Consider the following 23,955-nt stretch of genomic DNA (forward strand, 5'->3'; position numbering starts at 1 on the left):
TTTAGATTATTGGTGAAGATAAGGTGGGAGAGAGAAAGAGATGTCAGTTAACAAATGTAGATTCTTGTAGTGGTCACAGCTTTAATGATCATTGCTCTACTCATTACTCTACAGGTATTATTACAACAGCGATGGCCTTGGGTTGGGCAGTGGTATGTTTGTACACAGTATAATTACAGCCTTCTTATAGCTACTTTATACTTTCTCTTACCTGGAAGATCTGTGGATGAAATGCTTGTTAATACTACATGACTGTTTCTACACATTTTCACAAAATCCTAGTTGAAATTATGCTTACTACCTCTCCCTGGATTCGAACCATGGCTGTTTCTGCTAAAAATATAACAAGTGTGTGTTTCATCAGAGGGAGCTATTGAAAAACTGATGTGTTTTTCTTGAATGATTTCATTCTCATTCTCTCTTTGTTGTATGATCTGCCCTTGCAATTACAACATTCTTATACATACATTCCTATACATAGCTTTTCACATAGCACAGTGGAAAACAGTGGTTAACACAACATTACTATTCAGATATCAGATCTTGGTGCATGTCATTTGTAATATCAGTTAATCTCATTTGTTATAGAAGCACTAACTTTGTCAGATGAGACTTGATTGTTTAATGCATTCAGAGCTATAGTTGCTATGCATAACCTGTAGACATTTCAAATCATAACATACCAGAGTAAACACAACCAGTGCAGGGTTTTGACTTTTATTGACAGGCACTTACATTTTTATTAATATATGACCTATGTGAGACTATTACTGTAATATTGTCTGCTTTATTTAATACAAACTATACCCATTTGTAATAATGTCAGGTGACATTCTACTCCTTCATATTTATTTGGTATGAATACTACAAGCTAAATTGTTACTCACCAGCCTCGCGATGCAGCATTTGCAACCTGCTGGCATGGGCTTCCTGGTTCGCAACCCACTCAGTTGGAGCTGTAATGAAGATAGAGAAACATTTATGCATACCTATCCATCACATATACAGGCTAGACTTTAGTAAACAGTTATTGCTATGAATACTTACACATTGCTGGGACATCACTCCTCTGTCGTGCTTGTTGGACCCAATGTTTCAAGATCTCCCTCTTCCTCCACTTCAAGTCGACATAGTAGTGCCGGACCTGCTCACCAGTCCGAGGGATACCAGTGGCACTGGTGAGATCACTAGCAAGACTTTCTCAGGCTTCTGCTTTGTATTGGGAGCCCTGGTACTGGTCCTGCAGCAGTCTCATGTCATGTTTTTTTACAACGAGTCCTATCATGACCTTGGACTCCTGTATGCCCCAGCGCTGCATCCGAAAGTGCATGCCTTCTCCTACACCAGCCATACTGCCTACAGTGTGGAACTATAACCGTTTATGGGCTGTATTCCCACCTGCGAGGTTTAAATATGGAGGATTTCCCACATTTTGCTGTGATTGGACAGTTTTGAATATGCTGAGCTAAGCTAAGCTACAGGCAAACCTGTTTAGTTAAGGTTGGCAGTGCTTAAAGGGGCAGGTTCAGCACTGCTTACCAATCGGCAAATCCACTTAGCTGGGCTACTTATTGCTTAGCATTCATATTTGCATAAGGCTTACACCCGGGCAGCATAGCTGTGCAATGCTTAGCATTGCTTATGTTTTATTTTATGGACTACCACCTGTTTGGGATTGATTCATCATTCCTGACATATTACAAATTTGTTTGCCTTCCCTGTCATCCCCCAATGTGCTTTCCTTACATTTATTCTTGTGTCACTATACTGTATGGGGCACTTGTGTTTATATGGGGGTTTCACAACTTTATTACACTGACACCTCACACCTGGGCCTAATGCACTACTCTGGTTGAGAAATATAAGTTACTTCCTACACAAATATACAAATAAATTAAAATTGTAATGATTTCACATACAAAATGGAAATGGCTTTGTTGAGAACCATGAATGACTACATGCAAGGCACATGCTCTAACCGCTAGACTATTGCACTACTGCTGACGTTGGATGTCTATTGCTATTTAACTTCTCATGCCATTTAAGCTGGGCTGAGCATAGCTAAGCAATGGGCACACCAGTGCAGCTATGCTTAAACTTTATTGCAGATGTGAAAATAAAAAAGATTTATTTGTTGGAGGCTGTGCTTTGCAAACGTTGATGACATATAACTTTTCACAGTATGTCCGGATTTTTGCCTTATATTCTTGGTCCACATTTCGTAAACTTGTGGCTCTATGGCACATCATTACAGATTGAAGTTTGACAATAATGATAGACATTTGCGTTTTATACTTCATACCCTTTGGAAAATTCATGCTAATGCAAAACCTGTTATCAACTTTCTATAAGTTTGTAATAGCAATGTTTCACAGTTGCCCCTTATGACTTTATCCAGATTTCTTACTCTGACAGGTTGAGATGTGTGCATTTTAGACTTCATAACCTTTACAGTATTCATCGTAATGCAAAATCTGTTATTCTATCAACTTTCTAAGTTTGTAATAGCAATGTTTAGCAGTTGCCCCTTATGGCTTTGTCCAGATTTCTTACTCTAATAGGTTGAAAGGTGTAATGAGCAATCTTGCTCTTATTAATTTGCCGTACGGCAATTCTGGAGTGCAGGGGCCATGTGTACTGTGAGAGCACTACTCTCAAAAATGCCCCCTTTGTGTACACATCCCCATGTACTTATTACAGCATGGCAGCACTCCTTCATACATACGCATGGCACACTGCCGTGCTGCATGGGAATGGTCCCTTCCATGCAGGAATACATTATTCCTGCACGGACGTTTGTTGAATCTGGGGGTACATGTTAGACGGGCACATAAAGGACTTGTCCATTCATTCTACAGCTCATTTTATCTAAACCTTTAGTATAGTCAGCAAATTACTTTACCAGCTAGGCAATCAATTATGTCTAAGGATACTAAAGATAGAAAGCTGAGCTTATTTAGTCTGACTAGTTGGGTAGCATTGCTTCACAAATCTCATAATAAAACTCGTAGTGGAGCATCCCCAATTGCCCACTCTTGAGGGTCATCCCTGTTGTATACCTTTTTACTTCTGAGATCACTACAAGCTATCACTCATTTAATCAACCAGTTTTGGTCATCTATCTCCAAGGAGAGGTTATGGAAGCCATAGTCCCATGTTAGCTTCCAATGAAATCAAAATGACATTATTCCACAAAAAAGAGGGCATAACTCATACCTTGGACCCCAATATGGGTGGGGTGAACCTGTAGCCTACCCCAAGGTACAGGGGGTGCACAGCCCCAGTGCTCACCTCAGTCTCAACAGGCCATAGTACTAGACTTGCACAAACTATAGACTGTTCTCAAAACCTAATAACTAGTCCTGTACTACCCACTAGAAAATGATGCTACCCTTACAAAAACCTTGTCATACAAACTAACAGCTCTGTCACTACAACCCCATAATATGCCTACACCTGCAACTAACTTACTTTGTGCCAACCATGTATTCTCCATACTAGTTGCTAAAAGCTGGAATTCTCCCCAGGTCTCTTGCTCTCTTTCTCTGAAAGAACAAACCTCCCATCCTACATAGAATTTATATCCCAACTAATAAATCACATTCTCATTCAAGGTAAATGCCAATGCCCCAGAGCAGGACACGTAACATAAACTAGGCTATTTCTACACTTTGTTACTCATCCTTTCTCCTCCAGTGAATACTTTCTGCTTTTATTTGTTTTTCCTCTAAGTTGTACAATAATTCTAGAGGAATATTATCTCATTTACAAAATTGTTGTTTTTTGTTTCCGTACATTCCAAGTAATGTAATGCCTGAATTTGTGCCTACACTTGCATGTGACTTATCTTTGGATAGTTCTCATAGGTATCTACTCTGAATTTAAAGTATGTTGTTTTTTTTCCTGTTTACAATGCATTCTCTATAAATGTAAGTATATATATATATATATATATATATATATATATATATATATATATATATATATATATATGTATATATATTTGTATACTCTTTCCCAGTCTAGCCTGACAACCTTCTTCCAAATTTGCACAACTCTTCCTCTTCTGTGACTCCCGTTTATTCAATATTTATAGGCTCATAGGTACTAACTTGGCTATTAATCCATGAGGATCTTTAGAAGCCTAGTACGAATAACCCAGAGATGAGTAGAATATTTACATGTTGCTCCTATCCATGAGGGACAAAGGTGCTAAACCAGGGGTGAATTTGCAATTACCCATCTATTCATCCAGATTACATTTGAATAATGTAAGAGAAGTACTTTGTTTTATTTGATGATACATATTTATCCCTCCAAGATGTATTTATGCTCCAAAAGAGGGTTAGATCTCTTGCAGGAGTGTTTATGTCCCTGGCGGATTTGTGGATATGCAGTAGGTCTGAAAGGGTAGGGACTGTTGAGGGTCTATATACAAGGCAAAAATTGTTTCTCAGTAGCCTGTATAACACTGAGAAGAGGAACAAGGCTTTGAGATGGTCTGCATTTTTTTTATTTATTCTCATGATTTTCTTAGTAAGAAAGCACTGTGGGTGTTGGAGTTGAGTATAATGTTTGTACAGGTGGATACTGAAGGGGATATTCACTCAGTGCTTGACCTCACGAGTGTGAAATACAGTGAAATAATCACATCCCTGGATCTGGATGTCATATTCTTAGTAATAAACTGTTTAATGAAATGCAGATTGTTACAACAGTACCTAGACGGGTTCATAACACTATAACTACTGGATCAATTTTATGGGCATGCTGTCAGTGTAATACTTACAGGGTATGTCATGTTTGCTGAAGGAAACTACAATACATTTTTGACACGTAGGTTTAGGCCATGGTTCTAACACTACCTATTTGTTTGGGAAAGGCTGTCTTGGAGGATTTTGACTGTTTCTAAAGCATTTATGATGGCATCGGGTTTACTCTCATCTGTAAAATAGGCCAACCATAAAGCCTTAACATTTTGACCTCAAAGAAGTAAATGACAAAGAAGAGTGGCCCAAGGACTGAATCATGGACTACACTGGCAGTGATAGGTCTTTTGGAGGAGGTAGACCTGCCCACCACCTTAATTTCCTCAGTTTTATTAGTGACTCAGTTTGTTATGTAATAAATGCAGAGATTACATTTAACAGTGGGTGTTTATCTATCATACCTGCATACAGTATGGTATTGAATACCTTTGTGAGGTCTAGATATTTAGTGTGTTACAGTTTTCCCTCTTCCATTGCTTCAGTCACATTCCCAAAGAAGTCATCCAGTTAAAGTCTGTGACAGAATAGAACTGGCTTGGATCAAGAGGATGTAGTTTGCTCTCCTTTCTTATTAATTCCATAATGAACATTTCCATCACTGTACACATGACACTGGTCAGACTTATGAACCTTAATTACCCACTGATGTCCCACCTTTGTTCACAGGGTGACTGCTGTTGTCCTCCATTCATTTATCACAAAGCCTGGTTGGGGTCTGATATAATCTTGGTAGGGGAATTTAACATTTCCTGTTTCAGGGCGGCTAGTGAGTATCTTAGTACGCTAGTTGGCCGCATAGAAGCAGTGTTCTTGGCCTTAGATAGTGCTTTGAGGACTTGTTCTTGGGAGAATCGAGGGGGTGTGGATGCTGGTATTTGATCTGGGAATGTTTGATGAAGGGGCTGAAGTCAATTAACTTTATTTGCTAGTAGCTTGGCTATGCCCTCTAGATCTAAGAATGCAATATCATTTACTATTAGCTCTGGGCAGTGCCAAACATTGTTTCTGAGGTTTCTAACACAGTTAAAGAAGGCTTTGTGGTTGTCTTTTCCTGAATAGCTATTTTTACCTAATATCTTGAGTTGATTTGATTGATGTCCCAAGTTCCTTGTCAAGTTTAGTATGAACATTTTTGATATCTAGTTCTCTACGTGTATTTTTATGTGCAATGCGCACTGCGTTTATTATAGAACCTGTTTAATTTATCTTCCACCATAGGGGTTTATTTTCAAATTCTGCATTATACTTACTTATAAAAGGGACATATGTATCTATGCTGCTAATTACATGTGCATAGAATTCGCAGGTAAAGGATTCTGTGTATGCATAGGGATCATTAGGTTAGATAGGAATGATGAATTTAGGAAGGTTATTAATCTGTTTTAGATTAGCCTTCAAGCAATCTCTAAATACTGAGGTATTTGAAGATGCTTTTGGCTTCAGTCTTACAATGAATGTGTCTTATTTATGGTCCAATTTGACTACAGAGGAGTTACAACTGGTAGCGTACAGAATTCTCCCATATTGGTGAAGACCAAGTCCAGGATTTGCTCCCCTAGTTGGGGTGTGGATTAACTGGTCCAGAGAGTTTGTTTTTATGAAGTCCGGAAATCTTTGGGCATACATAGATATTAGGGAATGTATAAATCTCACAGTTGATGGAAGGGTAGCTGAAGTTCCTTTGGAGAATGGTATTTAGTCTAATGCATAGGGACTCCATACTAGTCAGATAGGAAGTCAGATGGAGGAGTACAATGTTTTTATTCTGTCTAATTTGCATGGGGGTGAAATTTTGTTTTCTGAATATAGAGACCCCACTGCCTTTAGTGCCTTAGTCTAATGTGGTGGACCTGAACAAATAGTAGGTGTTGAAGCCATGCAGTAATGGAGTGCGCTCAGTGGTCTTGAACCATGTCACCGTGATGATGCATATCTTGATGCATTCCAGAGAAAGCGGAAACTATAGGGAGTGAACCTTTTTGTTCAGGCTCCTAAGATTGAGCAGCAAACCTTTTTATTATTCAGATTCTACATTTTGGCATATGTAATAAATGACAATAGTATCCGCTCTCAGTCAAGTGTAGCAGGACCGAACACCACTTCTTAAACAAAATGCGTTTATTAAAAATAAAAAAAGCTATAGTCCATAGCATACATAAGAGTTAAGCGCTTTCATCTACTCTATGTAGACTTCCTCAGAACTGAATCTTCCTTGCCACTACCCACTTATATACAAACATGAATCAATTAATTTCATCAATTATATAAAATCAATTAAAACATAATGACTTATAATGAAAATTTAAAGTGCTCAGTGCTTCATTTCCTTGTCAATTGCCTTTTTTATATAGAAAAAACAACAATTTATATTCATTCAAACTTCCCACAATTGTGACCATATTAAAAACAGTTGCTTACCACATAAAGTGTGTATAACAGTAAAACATTTATAGTATTAACATTTATAATATTGACATATGTGCCCCAATAACATCCTTGCTTTAACTAAACCTTTTATAAATCTCTACCTGTCTCTGCTACCCTCTATTTTCCAAAATAGGTTTAATGGAGATTGTTTCATTAAGTCCAGGATAAACAGAGGCATTGAGTTTAATTTTCCACCTAGTTTCTTTTTCTCCAAGTTTGTACTTCATACTTCCCCCTCTTGGATTTAATTTTATACATTTTAAAATGCCAAAATTAAAAGAATCACAAGGTGTATTACAACTGAGATGTCTCCATAAAGCATTGTTAGTATCCTGTTTTCTTATTTTGTAACAATGATCGTAAATTCTATTTCTAAGACATCTCTCCGTCTTGCCCACATAAAAACAAGGGCATTTGGTGCACTTTTCCAGATAAACTAAGTAAGAGGTTCTACAGTTACCTTTTCGAAATCTAACCTCTGTTCTGTTTTTGTCATCCAAAATTAGACAAGGTACCCTAATAATTAACCCACATTGGTTGCAACTCCCACATTTTGTGGTGCCTATGGATTTATATCCATGATTAATGTCCATAGTTTTCTTTTCTAATCTCATTTTCAAGTTGCGTCCATTTTCCGATACAAATTTAGGTGCCCCCCCCACTGTCTTATATACACTGTCATCAGTTTTCAATATATTCCAGTTATTTTCTATTATTTTTTTGATATCTCCAACTTGGGGGACATATTGCAGAATACATGCCTTGGTGAACTCATTAATAACCATATTTTTATTTGTCACATTTACCCCTTGAATATGATTTGTCCCTGTTCCTAATATGGGTTTGTATTTATTCCCCCATTCTTTTGTCACATACTCTTTTATATCTGATATCATCCCCATGGGGTAACCCCTTGTCTTGATCATATTCTCTATAATATCCATTTCAAGTACCATATCAGAAAAATCAGAAGTCATTCTAACTTTTCTTATGCACTGACCTTTAATTATACTCCTTTTCTGATAACTAGGATGGCAGCTAGAATATTCCAAATATGCATTACTAAAGGTGTCCTTTCTGTAAATATTAGATTTAAATCTGCCATTCTCTACTGTGATACGAGTGTCCAAATAAGATATGGACCTCTGATCTACACTGAATGTGAATGTTAGATAATCACACTTAGTGTTTAAGTACATTTTAAACTCATTGAGGCTACTCTCATCCCCCTTCCATATTAAAAACACATCATCCAAAAATCTTAGATAACACAGTATGTTGTCATTCCATTCAGATTGCAGAATATATTCTGTTTCCCAATCTAATAAAAACAGATTAGCAAAAATGGGGGCACATGCTGCCCCCATAGCTACCCCTTTACATTGCCTATAGTACTCTCCTTCAAATAGGATATAATTGTGAGACAGGACTACTTCCATGAATTCCATAATCAAGCATATTTTATCCCAGTTTAAACCACTGAATTTTTCTATACTGTTATTGAATCTAATTAACCTTCTTCCTGGGGTATGCTAGAAAAAAGATCTACTATATCTACTGTTACCAGAAACATGTCGTTTGTAACTAAGGTTGGGACCAACATTCATAAGAAGTCCTAAGAATCCTTGACAATGTGCTTAATTTTACTATAGATGGGTTTCAACCAGCTATCTATCACTTTACCAAAAGAAAAAGTTTTTGATCTATTACCAGAAATAATAGGCCGGAAGGGGGGATCATTTGTATCCTTATGCACTTTAGGTATACCCACTATAGTACTAATAATGGGATGTTCATCCTTCAAATAATTGTACATGTCTGAGTCAATCCTTTCATCTAACAATAATTCTTCTAAGAATAAATCAATTTTATGGTACCCTATATTTACTTCATTAATGGATGACACTTCATAATTTCCTGAATTAAACAAAATGCTATTAATTTTATTTACATATTCAACAGTATCGTAAATCACCGCCCCCCCACCTTTATCAGGTTTCATGATTCTTATATTTTTGTTGGCCTGAATTTGTTTTAAAAGTTTAAATTCACTGAATTGTAAATTAAACTTGTTTTTAAAAAGTTTTTTCCTTTTATTCTCATATTCATATATCTCATCTGTAACAACCTTCTCAAATGTGGCCAACGTATGATTCATTGGGGGTGTGAAAGTGCTTTTTTTCTTAAATTTATTCAGTTGAATAGTGTTTTTCCCTTCAAAAAACAAGGCTAAATTAAGTTTTCTTAAATACTTTTTAAAATCAACTATATAATCTACTACATTCATATTATCATTAGGAACGTATTTCATTCCTTTAGATAATAATTTAAAATAATCTTCATTCAATTCAGTTTGTGTATAATTAAAAATACTAAAATCTCCTAAACTGTAATGTATGTCATTGTATTTTATTATTCCCACCTTATCGTCTAATTGTTTCTTCTCATGTAATCCGGTGTCTTTCCCAATGATTTCCTTGCCACTTGCCCTGACCTCTGAACTGTCCCCTGTTTTGGACCTGCCAGTTTTTGTTGCCCCCTAAAAAATCAGAAGCATACTCAAACCTTCCTTTTCTTCCTTTAGTATACCTATTGTAATTAAAATCCTGATCATCCAGATCATTGTCATTCCTATTGGGTTCATAATTATATCTTCCCCATCTATATGCCTCACCTCTCTCATACTGTTGTATATCCCTTCTCATTTTCTTACATTTCCTATCATATTGTTTATTAATTTGGTTTTCAACCCAAGTGTATTGTGCATTAAAGGACATTTCACATTCTTCAAATAAAAGATCATTGGTGATAATACAATCCAACTTTTCTAGTTCTGACATTAAAACACATATTTTCTTGTCATTACAAGAAATGATATATTTCATAAAAGTAAAACCAAAATTATTGAACATATTTGTACATTCATTTATATTCTCTTCATCCATTACTATTCCCATGGGATATTTAAAAAATCTGAGTCCCATGGGTATTATGATAGTGTCCAAACACTTTTTTAAGTACATATTGTCCAATTGAATACTTTTGAGTACTTTGAGTTTCTTTCCGAACTCATGAATGTACTCTTTCAAAGTTCTGTTCTCCTGTGAGTTGTTACCAATTTCTTTCGTCGGACTATCATTCTTACTTTTCCCATTAAATTCAAAATTAGACACTAAAAAACTGCTAAAATCATAGCGTTTCTGTTTACTGTTATTATTCTGTGTAACTGGATTGTGTACAGTACTTCTATGCGTTGGCTGTCCTGCCATAGCATACGTTCTTTTGGGTGCCATTCATTTAGGTTTTGCACCCGAAATGTTGTAGTCTGGCTCCGATCCATTTCCTACATCATTAAAGAGGTGTTCTGCCCCTTCAAGGTTGGATTTAATGGATCCATAAGAAGCTCGTTCAGTTCGTCCCACGCCTTCTCCCTGGCCGTTAGGTAGAGAATCCATTCCTTCACATCTACGTGGCATACGTGGTGACGTCACTCTCCGTTCATTCAAACCATTAGAGTCATTCGAATCAGGTTGACTGATGAGTTTAATCAACCGAGTAAGTTCTCCCTTGATTAATGCCATTTCAGACTGCAATTTGTGTATGTCGTCTCTCCTAGGCGAAAAAATGGAGGGCAATTTGTCCAAGGAATCCATCTCCTCCCCCAACTTAGAAAATGAATAGCACCTGGAACGGTTGACAGTATAATAAATGACACCAGTATCCGCTCTCAGTCAAGTGTAGCAGCACCGAACACCACTTCTTAAACAAAATGCGTTTATTAAAAATAAAAAAAGCTATAGTCCATAGCATACATAAGAGTTAAGCGCTTTCATCTACTCTATGTAGACTTCCTCAGAACTGAATCTTCCTTGCCACTACCCACTTATATACAAACATAAATCAATTAATTTCATCAATTATATAAAATCAATTAAAACATAATGACTTATAATGAAAATTTAAAGTGCTCAGTGCTTCATTTCTTTGTCAATTGCTTTTTTTATATATAAAAAACAGCAATTTATATTCATTCAAACTTCCCACACTTGTGACCATATTAAAAACAGTTGCTTACCACATAAAGTGTGTATAACAGTAAAACATTTATAGTATTAACATTTATAATATTGACATATGTGCCCCAATAACATCCTTGCTTTAACTAAACCTTTTATAAATCTCTACCTGTCTCTGCTACCCTCTATTTTCCAAAATAGGTTTAATGGAGATTGTTTCATTAAGTCCAGGATAAACAGAGGCATTGAGTTTAATTTGCCACCTAGTTTCTTTTTCTCTAAGTTTGTACTTCATACTTCCCCCTCTTGGATTTAATTTTATACATTCTAAAATGCCAAAATTAAAAGAATCACAATATGTATTACAACTGATATGTCCCCATAAAGCATTGTTAGTATCCTGTTTTCTTATTTTGTAACAATGATCATAAATTCTATTTCTAAGACATCTCTCCATCTTGCCCACATAAAAACAAGGGCATTTGGTGCACTTTGCCAGATAAACTAAGTAAGAGGTTCTACAGTTACCTTTTCGAAATCTAACCTCTGTTCTGTTTTTGTCATCCAAAATTAGACAAGGTACCCTAATAATTAACCCACATTTACAATATATTCTGCAATCTGAATGGAATGACAACATACTGTGTTATCTAAGATTTTTGGATGATGTGTTTTTAATATGGAAGGGGGATGAGAGTAGCCTCAATGAGTTTAAAATGTACTTAAACACTAAGTGTGATTATATAAAATTCACATTCAGTGTAGATGAGAGGTCCATATCTTATATGGACACTCGCATCACAGTAAAGAATGGCAGATTTAAATCTAATATTTACAGAAAGGACACCTTTAGTAATGCATATTTGGAATATTCTAGCTGCCATCCTAGTTATCAGAAAAGGAGTATAATTAAAGGTCAGTGCATAAGGGCAGCTAGAATGACTTCTGATTTTTCTGATATGGTACTTGAAATGGATATTATAGGGAATATGTTCAAGACAAGGGGTTACCCCATGGGGATGATATCAGATATAAAAGAGTATGTGAAAAAAGAATGGGGGAATAAATACAAACCCATATTAGGAACAGGGACAAATCATATTCAAGGGGTAAATGTGACAAATAAAGATATGGTTATTAATGAGTTCACCAGGGCATGTATTCTGCAATATGCCCCCCAAGTTGGAGATATCAAAAAAATAATAGAAAATAACTGGAATATATTGAAAACCGATGACAGTGTATATAAGACATTGGGAAGGGGAGGCACCTAAATTTGTATCTAAAAACGGATGCAACTTGAAAATGAGATTAGAAAAGAAAACTATGGACATTAATCATGGATATAAATCCATAGGCACCACAAAATGTGGGAGTTGCAACCAATGTGGGTTAATTATTAGGGTACCTTGTCTAATTTTGGATGACAAAAACAGAACAGAGGTTAGATTTCGAAAAGGTAACTGTAGAACCTCTTACTTAGTTTATCTGGCAAAGTGCACCAAATGCCCTTGTTTTTATATGGGCAAGACAGAGAGATGTCTTAGAAATAGAATTTACGATCATTTTTACAACATAAGAAAACAGGATACTAACAATGCTTTATGGAGACATCTCAGTTGTAATACACCTTGTGATTCTTTTAATTTTGGCATTTTAAAATGTATAAAATTAAATCCAAGAGGGGGAAGTATGAAGTACAAACTTAGAGAAAAAGAAACTAGGTGGTAAATTAAACTCAATGCCTCTGTTTATCCTGAACTTAATGAAACAATCTCCATTAAACCTATTTTGGAAAATAGAGGGTAGCAGAGACAGGTAGAGATTTATAAAAGGTTTAGTTAAAGCAAGGATGTTATTGGGACACATATGTCAATATTATAAATGTTAATACTATAAATGTTTTACTGTTATACACACTTTATGTGGTAAGCAACTGTTTTTAATATGGTCACAAGTATGGGAAGTTTGAATAAATATAAATTGTTGTTTTTCCATATAAAAAAGGCAATTGACAAGGAAATGAAGCACTGAGCACTTTAAATTTTCATTATAAGTCATTATGTTTTAATTGATTTTATATAATTGATGAAATTAATTGATTCATGTTTGTATATAAGTGGGTAGTGGCAAGGAAGATTCAGTTCTGAGGAAGTCTACATAGAGTAGATGAAAGCGCTTAACTCTTATGTATGCTATGGACTATAGCTTTTTTTATTTTTAATAAACGCATTTTGTTTAAGAAGTGGTGTTCGGTGCTGCTACACTTGACTGAGAGCGGATACTGGTGTCATTTATTATATTGTCGACCGTTCCAGGTGCTATTCATTTTCTATTTTGGCATATGTGTTTCAGACAGAAACTTTTTTCAGAGAGAAACTTCTCTGTTCTAACAGGTTCACCGAAAGGTGCAATTTCAAAGACCGTCAGCCTTGAGAACTGAACTATGTGTTTTACTATAAGAAACGCTTGGTTTACCTTTACCTTTTGACTGAATTTTGGCAAAAACAGCCTATTTTATGTTGTGCCAATAAAAATATTTTGTTCTTTGAGAATCCAGGTGTGTTCACTGCCTAAAAAAATTACAGAAATGTGTGCTAATGTAGTAAATATTATGATACCTTCCTGGAACTGATAGTAAAGGTGACCTGAACCAAATTTAACATCTCACACTTTGGATGAACTTATGGATAATGTCAGGCTATTTCTTAAGCTATTAACTCTAGCTATTTTCAAGACAGTCATCATCTTAGTAAAAGGATCTACTGGTCTCAGTTATGCTTGAATTGGGTTAGGGAAAATGTTACAGAGAAGGCAAAACTAAAGTTATTTTCTTCAGATAAAAATAACTGGACAGATCAGGAGGCAGCAGTTTTACTGTGAACCCTGCAATTATCCATGTTGTTGTAAATGCTAAGGTAATTATGTCTGAAAGTTATGTTAAAAAGAAATTGCTGACTTAAAGGTCACAAGGCAAAAATAATCAGGACATGAAACAAGTATTTCACTTTACAATAGTTAAAAATTTAAAAAGATACTCTCTGAGATTCAGAAGAAATGGTACACTGACATAGACATGTGAAGGGATTATTCAGAAGGGCATATATGCATGTCTGTGCATGTCTGTTCTCGAGATGCATCATCTGGGCTATAAATGTGACAGACTGCACCAGAGCATATGTACGTATCCATATGCAGTTTACATAATTGCCTTGTACCGGTATATATGCCTTAGGTTATAGAGGGTTATGTATATGTTCTAACACTGCAACAAGTGTACTGCTTTATGATTTTACAGTTTCCACTGGCAGAGTCCAGCACAACAGTTTGGGATATTCTGCATGTTAACAGATCACCCATGGCTAACAAAGACAGCTCCATGGGGATGGTATGGTCTGATAGTGCACTGGTACTTTCAGCAACACTAATACTGGAGGGTACATGCATTCACCATATATGTGTTGATAGTGGAAGGGCATACAGAACCTCTAGTGTCACCTGTTTTTAGAGCAGGACATCTTCCCATGTAGCCCCAGTCAGGCTACACAGGATCTGCCACCCAGATAGCATCCATAAGCTGTGCTCTCTGTCTCTTAGGTAGGGGGACTCACAGTAGGGGAGAGGTGTGTGGGTTGTCATCATTACCATGACTCCAGGTCATTCTATGGACATACAGGTCAGTGATCTAAGCACAAATAGCTGCTAGGCAAACCATGACAAAGATGGTAAGTTTGCTGCCTGGCCTGCTGCACAACAGCTCACAGAGTGTAGGACTACCTGCATCGCATGCAGAGTGGCATGGCTCACACGGACCTGGAGCACACATACCTGCTGAGGACAGTGATCCATTTGGCAGCCATTGGTGCATACATGATAATAATGGCAAATGCCCACCATGGTCAAGCAAGGATCCTAATGCAAGGTGGATAATTACAGATCAGGCTAATCAGTAACACACTGTTTTGGAGATGGCATCACTCTGACATCATTCATGGCTCCTCTAGTCCTAGGCATGGTCAGTATTATGGTCATCAGCAAGACTCATCTGGCTTCATTGTAGGTATGTCATACTCAGTCAGCTGCTCTGTGTCACACAGTTCCACACCATCCTATTCTCTTGTTGACTTTCTGAGTGCAGTGTCACGCTATGGCCATACTCTAGGTCATAGTTAGCATTGGCCAACTGCCCCACCACTTGGAGGGCACAGAAGAGTTCCTGTACACACTTCCAAAGTGCTACACAATCCCATGCATTGGCTGCATCCAGCTCCAACAAAGCAGAGACAAAGTTCATCTGGTCAGCTTTCATGACATGGAAGTCAAATACCAACATTGGGCATTGTGGTCCCTGACTTGCCACTGACCTGAAACTCCCCTGCATGGCTGCCACCACCACCCCCTGCAATCCATACACCTATGGCAGTATTGTTGTCACCTGTCATTGTGTGCTACCCCACCTGTGTAAATGATGAAGACTGTGCCCTTCACAGAGTAGGCTAACATTTGATACACAGAGTGGCCAGTCAGTGCACTGTAATGTATAGCCTGGGAGTATTAATGCATGTACCAGTTAAAATACCTGTTGTTCTTGTTATGGCCTATAGTTGTAGACAAGATACAGCCTCTTTGTCAATGCTGTCTTGTATTGCACCATCTTCTGAAGACTCATATCCCAGCTCCTCCTCCTCTGTTGGCGTTTATCTACAATGCTTCCATTCTGTATCTGCTTGCATACCACCACATTGTGCAACATGATGCACAATACAAGCAACGTAGTACAGATCTCAGACAAATCTCAGATAAATCCTGCAGTACACCAACAGATATTGCCAAGCAGCAGAAATGTGTGTTCAGCAGTATGAATACATATTCAGAAACATTCCACGTCAAGGAAAGAGCAGTGTTGTATGCATCAGATAGTGTTCCAAAGCATACCCTGCATTACCTGTAACACACAACAGCAGGCATCATTATAAATGGCCTTATCTCTATATAAATGAGATCAGCATATCCAGGTTTCTGCTGGCACTATATGCATCTATCAACTAATGACCCTGTGAAAAGTCTCCTTCCATAAAACACTGTTAGAGGTTGCACATGCAGACAAGTGCTAGATGAAGGAATCATGAGAACTCTTTGGAAGGTGAATAAGCACATTGGATTCTATATACTGTAATATCCCATGCATTGTACACCTCTTTCATTTAATAGAGTTGAAGTCCTTTTGTTGATATATCAGACACCAAGTGGAGCAGGTACGCTTTAATGGCAAATTATATGAAATCAATGGCACTCAGGGATTCAGATGGCTGGGCTGTGTCATAGAATGCCAGCAAAGTGGTGGATCTCTCCTCTGTGCTGTCCACAGAAACTATATATGCTCCTCCACATGCTATAGCATCATATCAAGGATTGATGTAGAATTCACCAAGACATCATCTGTGAGACTCCTAACATGCTCTCTGTCTGACGCTGAAAGGTCCTTGTAAAAAAGATGGCTAATGATATAAAAATGTTGTGTTCACTGGGAAAGGCAGTCCATCCACAGCTCATGATTCCATGTGTTGGCAATACAAGTGTATTAACTCCCATACTGTGCAGCAGTTAATAATATCCTGGTAATGGAAGTGCTAATATGCCAGCTGCTGACCCACCTATCTGCAATGCATATGGTATCAATATGCAACAGTGCAGACAGTGGCTCCAAAAGTAGCGACTAAAACATTGCTTGGCTAGTGCTGATACTGCCCCTAGCACATCACATGAATGAAGCTCTTGCACATTAGAAAATCCTGGCATTTGAAATATATTAATGCTGCTGTGCTTCTCCCTGAATTTATATGTCTTTAAATCACTCTGTCAAGTTTGACATAATTTGCAGCTCATTTACATTAAATTATGCATTCATTTGCATACCACACATACTGGACTATTACTCCTGCAATGCTGTCATGCTGCTTGCGTGTACAAATCACCCCCCCTTCCTGTTTTCTTTACTCCTCATGCTATTTTCCATAGTGCTGTGGGCTAATTATTTCTGAATACCTCCCTTTTATATTTCTATTAGAGGTCTACAAATTGCCTTTGTCTGTTTGACCCATGCCATAATTAAAATTGTCCAAGGACAAGTTCACATACCTGGGTAGCAAAGGATAAATAAATTAAGAAATAAGTATGTAACTTCCTGTTTATACAATGAAGTGACCTCACAAGGGACCAAATAGATATGCCCAATTGGATAGTAGGAAACCCCCCCTACCAGACAACCATGGGTGATGAGTCCTCATTCTCTGCAATGAAAGAGTACAGAATTGTTTTAAATTATTGAGAATTTGGGTAGAATAAAAGCTGACTTAACACACTTGACAATTTCTCTTGTCCTATTGGATTACCCATTTCATGGATTACATTAATGTCATCATTCCCATATCAGTCGTATAACTAGAGGTGTCTTCTGGATGGGAACGGGTGTGAGGACGTTCTGGCAAAATAACCCTTTGATATGCTATTTAGGCTGCAATAGCCTTCATAGAGCTTGATGTACAGGACACCATATGTTGCATTGTGCCATTAACAAGTTTGAATAGCTGTCACCAAAATAAAGTTTGTGGCCAAGATAATGGATTTCTGGAGAGATCCCATGCAGCCTTTGCTATATTTCTTTCTGAAAGAACAGAAAATAGACAATTTCTGGTTATGGTTAGCACCAGGAAGTGACAGTTTTGCCAAGGAACAATGCAAACACACTGTAAGTAAGGATGAGCAATTGCCAAAAGTTTGCACAATGAGAATTCAGGCCTGTAAAAATACAATATCTTTTTGGTATCACCCTTCCTGCAGACCAGAAAAAGAGGTTTGTTTTTTAGTTATTGTTGTTTTCCTGGTCATTGTCACAATGGTTAAGCTTCTGGGCAAAATCAAGAAGACCATTTATCTGCATCTTATTTTGATTATATTTCAAAAATCAGATCAGCAATGGCTGCCTTGTGATGTGTAACTTTATTCATGGTCTTACTGAGCACTGCTTTAATTTCCAGCACATACTCCTAAAAATCAGTATGAACTGCATCTATTAATAAATTGAGCTACTGAGGAGAAGTCACAAGTCACTGAACAGCTGGTACAGGAGTTGCAGGCTGTGGAGGTGCAGTCACTGCTAGCTGTTTAGCATTCAAGGCAGCAGCAGCATCTACTATCACATGATCACCAAACAGTCAGGATTGGTTCCTCCAATAATTATCTAGTATGAGTTAGGCTTTCCTTGTCATTTCTTGACTGGCATGGAGAGCTTGATATTAAATAAATATTTAATCATTGACACCTCTAATATGATCAGTAGACGTAAGCATTGTAACTGTACCTGACATGCAGAAAGTGGAACCAGAAGCCCCAAAAGATTTTCTTTTAAATAATTTTTTTTATTTTTATGCACTTTTAATCAGAAATATTTCTCTCCATCCATAAATTGCAAGATGATAATGAAGACAACTTAAAAGTGAGTCTGGTAAGACATTCACATAGTTACAAAAAGGTAATTAAGCAATAATCTGTCACTGTGCTTGGGTGTATCAGGATTTACCAGTGATTGGTGTGGTTTGATCCCAAGTGGAAAGCCCAGATATTAAACAAAGCCAGCTGTGGGTAAATCCTGATATACCCACAAACAGGAGTGGATTATTTCTATTATACCATTATATTATTTAAGAAAGAAATTGCTTACCTTTCTAAAATACTGTATTTGTATAAGTGTACTTACCTATACTGATGTACTGCACATGCGTATGGGGTTTGTGTTTCCAAGCTTGCACAATATATCAGTGTAGGAGAAATGATAGATAAAACAAAAGCTCCTTTGATGTTTTTAACCATTAAATAAATCAAGATTTATGAGGAACAGTGCAAACATATAAGGAAAATCATAGGTTTCTGTTTGTTTAGTTTTGCAGAATGTACCTGATTTTTCTTATACTTTGCTCTGTCCCTCAGGATATGGCAATAGAAAGACTGGCTGCTCATTGGTACTTCAGCAGCTGGACTTTTTTCCTTGTTATATGCTGAATTTACAATGGGCACACTGGTTGGGTTGTCCAGTCAGCATGCTTGTTTCTGAATAGTAATGTGCATTTCTTGTTTAATGAATGATTATTTATTGGTAATTACTAGGGTAATGATTCCAATGGGACATTTAAAGCCTAGCCATGCTTCCCAAATGTATCTGATCAATTTAATAACCTAGGATTATTTTAAAGGGCGGATGAGTGGTTTGCATTTATAGGCTGCCTCTTTGTGTACTAGAGACATAGGTGGCAGACCAGGGATAAGTTTCCAATTCCCCATCTCTGGTCCAGTTTATGTTTGAATTGGGTTAGGGAAGAACTCTGTTTTGCATGGATGGGAAGCATGTTCCAGAGAAGGGGTAGTCTCAGAGACACATGCCTGCCCTTCCAACATGTCCTATTTATGTTGCACATAAGGTTTATGTCCCTAGATCAAATAATGCTGATGACATTTGCTTTGTGGCTGTACCGCAGATCCATCAGAGTTGGATCAGAGGACACTTCGTAGGGCAGGTATAGATTGCCTCTCAGCAATCTGTAGGAGAGAGAGTTTAAGGATAGGGCTTTCAGGTAGTCTGCTTAGGATATGCTGTTTAGACATGTATTCTTTTTTGTAAGGAACCTCTGTGGGGGCTCCAATTGTCGCACATACCTAATTAGGTACATACCAAAGGGTGAGCTGTACTCAGTGATTGTTCTGACATGGGCATAGTGCAGTGTAACAATGACATCCTTGGACCAAGATGCCATATCCTTGTTTATACATTGTGCAGTATACAATGATTTCCTTACTACCGTAGACACATGATGGTCACACTCCAGGTTACTGTCTACATGGGTTCTCAAATCCCTTGTCATTGGGTCTACTCTTAGTATATATTATCAATGTGGTAGTTTCCAGGGGTAGCCATCTTCCTCAAGAATACTATTCTGCATTTCTTACCTCTGAGTTTTAGACCATGGCTCTGGCATGGGGTTTTAGTCTGTGTCAGACCTTCTTGGAAGGCATTTGTGTCACTGGATGATTCTATAATTGTGCCTATTTTGCAATCATTTGGAAACATGGTCAGCTATAGGCCCTTGATATTCACCTTAACTTCAGAGAAGTAGATGCCAAAAAGGAACCACTCAAGCATCAAGCTTTGAGGGACATCACTAGTGACTAGCTTCTTTGTGGAGGTAAACTCACTTATCCTAATTTCATAAGTCCTATATGTGAGCCAGCTGTATGTCCAGTGGGGGCATAGGGGTTTGTGAGCATGTCTACAATTCCCAAGTGGGGTATTGTAATAAATGCTTTGGCCAGTTGATGATAGGCAGCATACACTATTTTTCCCTAATCCATTGCTTTGGTGACCATCTTGAAGAAGTCCACTAGGTTGAGACAGCATAACCTGTCCTTGAAAAAAAAAAAAACTGGGTTGAACCAGTGTCTGAACTGTTCCTATGCCATTATTTATCTTTTCCATGATAATTCTTTCCATGGCTTTGTATAAGAGACTAGTCAGACTTATAGGCCTGTAGTTAACTTGGGTCCATAGATGGCCCACCCTTGTGCAGTGGGATGACAGCTGCAGTCTTCAAATCACTTGGCATGAAGCTTGTCTGAAGCCTGTAGTTAAATAATGATTATAGTGGCCCCGATATGTCAATTTATTAAGGAGACATCCTGGGATATCATCAGGGTCTACTGATGCAGCAGTCTTGACCTTGGAGAGTGCATTGAGGACCTGTTTCTAATGATAGTTGGGAAAGTTATGCTTGAGAGTATTTCCTGAGGGTGTGGGCAGGGTGTGGGGGATAACATTGGAGATATATTTGTTGGCAGGCAGCTCCGTTATATCTTCTGGTTCATTATAGGTGGCCCCATTTACAATTAGTTCAGCACATTGTTATTTATTGCTTTTGAGGTTGTGGACACAACTGAAGAATGCCTTCTGATTGTTTTTGGACTAGGATATTATTTTTGCCTCAGATTTGGCTTTGGTAGACTTGATTGTGTGTGTGATACTTCAACATAACCTTAGACTAATGAACATGACCTAGAACATTGGGTAGGGGTAACCACTTGACACCTGGGAAAACTATTTATAGTACTGCATGAGTGGCAGACAGTTTGGGGATTGAGGAATGGGGGGAGAGACCACTAGATATGGGACTAAGATTACTTGTTGTGCCATAACTGTACTTTAACAGTAATGGGACGGGGACTCCATGAGACACCAGGGAGCACTTATCAGGATATGACATGGGAAACTATAATGTCTGGCCTTAATGTATGACTGCAATCTTCTGTGATTTACAAGGGCAGAAAAAAAGACATTGGGGACATTCAGACAATTTAAAGACAGGTATGGGGTCTGTGGTGTGTGTGTATTGTGTATGGGAGATTGAATGTGGGGGGGGTGCCTCTGCTTTCTCAATGCGGCCACCAACACTGCTGACTACTGCATAGTTAACGCAGTTTGGAGACATGCAAATTAGACCATAATGAGGCCTTTCCCCATTGAAACTAATATGCTTTTGAACTGCAAATGAACATTGCAAAAATAGTATAATTTTACCACTGTTTGTACAGCCCACACTGGGGATCTTAATGAATCCCCAGGTTAGACTTCTTCAGACCTGGATATTGGTTATAAGTATGCCATTAAATAAATAATCAATAGCCATATGACTGAAAAGAACAGCCATACAGCTAAAAATAATCTAATTAGCAAAATTGTGATACCAAATAAGTGATAAAGTTAAATATTTTAAATTAAATCACAATCATATTAAATACGGTAGTTCATTAAAAACAGGCAAAATACTTAAGTGATGAACATCAACAAAATAAACACTAAAACATGACAGTGAAGAACACAAAAAGCTACATATTTTAATTAAAATTACATGATAACACTCTTAAATGATTCATTAAAAGTATTTAAATTACTTATGCAATGAGCATCACATTAAAATTTCCACTCAAGGATGGAAACAATCCTTTATAGGCAGAGAATATTTTAAGAGCTAGGATATAATCATTTACTGGTGCTTAGAATGTAAACCTATAAGTATATTAATCATGAAGTTATTTGCTAATATATCCCAGGTGTGTTTAAGGCCACCTCCAAATCCCATCCCATTGGGTTCAATTGAATCTTCTGCAAAGCAAAAACAATGCAACTTTCTTAAAACTGATACATATAGACTGTAGGCAGCCTACAAACACCATTACATATGCTCCCCATAGTTATGTCAAGTGTTCAGACACAGAGGAGTAACAGAAGTATACATCTATTGCAGTGGCAGCTGGTGACTTCAAATCAAAGGGGGCTGCAGGTGATAGCTGAATGGGTAGGGCCAATGGGAAGGGGTGCAGCCAACTAGAAAGGGAGAAGTTATGCTCAAAACCACAAAAACTGGAACTTCAAGTAAATATGCTGCCCTGGGTGCCAAACTGTCATTATGAGAGTCCAATCAAGACAGAATAAAGTGTAGAAGAAAAAATATTTCAATGCATTGGCTGCATGACAGCTTACTTAATATCTAGAAGGAAAAAAAAGGTTGTGAGGCATGAAAAAATAAATTACTTTTTAAATACATGGGGACAATGGGAAGGGGTGTGGCCAACTAGAAATGGGTGGAGCTATGCTCAAAAGCACAACAACTGGAACTTTAATTAAATATGCTGCCCTGGGTGCCAAACAGTCATTACAAGAGTCCAATCAAGACAAAATGAAGTGTAGAAGAAAAAAATATTTCAATGCATTGGCTACATGACAACTTACTTAATATCCAGATGGAAACAAGTTGTGAGGCATGAAAAAATAAATTACTTTTTAAATACATTACTGGAGTGCCAGTCAAAATCAAGTATAAGAAAAACAAGCAGCACTCAACTCAAACCACTACTTGCACTGCAGTTCTAATTATAATTTATATTCAGCTTTATAAAAGTACCAAGTAACATGCTGAAAGTAGCAATCTCTGTGATACCCCCACTTGTGAAAATGTTTCTTACCCAAAAAAGACCTGCTCATGGGGAAAACATGATAAAAGTAAAATATGAACAGAAAACAAGAAACAAGAAACAAGCTAAAGATAAATTGCTTAAAGGATTACTGCACAGGTTATGGACCACACATGATAGATTGGCATTCTGTTTAGTTTATGGGTAAAGCCTACAAAGATGACTGCAAGTCTCCAACAAAGGTAATGAGCTTCTTAAAATACTGTAAACCTGTCCTTTATTACAAATACTGTCATATGCATTTCAGTACCCAAGGCTTATACATTATCTAGTTATGCAAATATTCTCTGCATGGCAACAACAAAAAGGCTTTCAATGTTGGTAATTCTTTAACAGTATGCTTATTAAAGCTTACTTGCATCTTACAATCTCAGACAAGCTTACCTGATGGTCATGAAAGCATTTCTACTTAAACACAGAGCAAAGGGCACTTTCTGAATAATAAGAAGCATAAATCAACAGTATAAAATATGACAGAAAACCAGAACATTCTGCAAAATCATGCAAGGACAGATGAAAAGCCAGTGTAGTACTTGTGTCTACCTTGGATGGGGGGATACTCTGCACACTTACACTGCATAACTGTTCCTTGCCTTGCTTGGGCACATCCAAAGTCACTACATGGGGGAGTGGGATGCAACAAGTATGTCACAATATGAAATGTCTCT

The sequence above is a fragment of the Protopterus annectens genome, chromosome 1.part2 (genome assembly GCF_019279795.1).
Source record: "Protopterus annectens isolate FY-2018-M chromosome 1.part2, PAN1.0, whole genome shotgun sequence".
In the NCBI taxonomy this organism is placed as follows: domain Eukaryota; kingdom Metazoa; phylum Chordata; order Ceratodontiformes; family Protopteridae; genus Protopterus; species Protopterus annectens.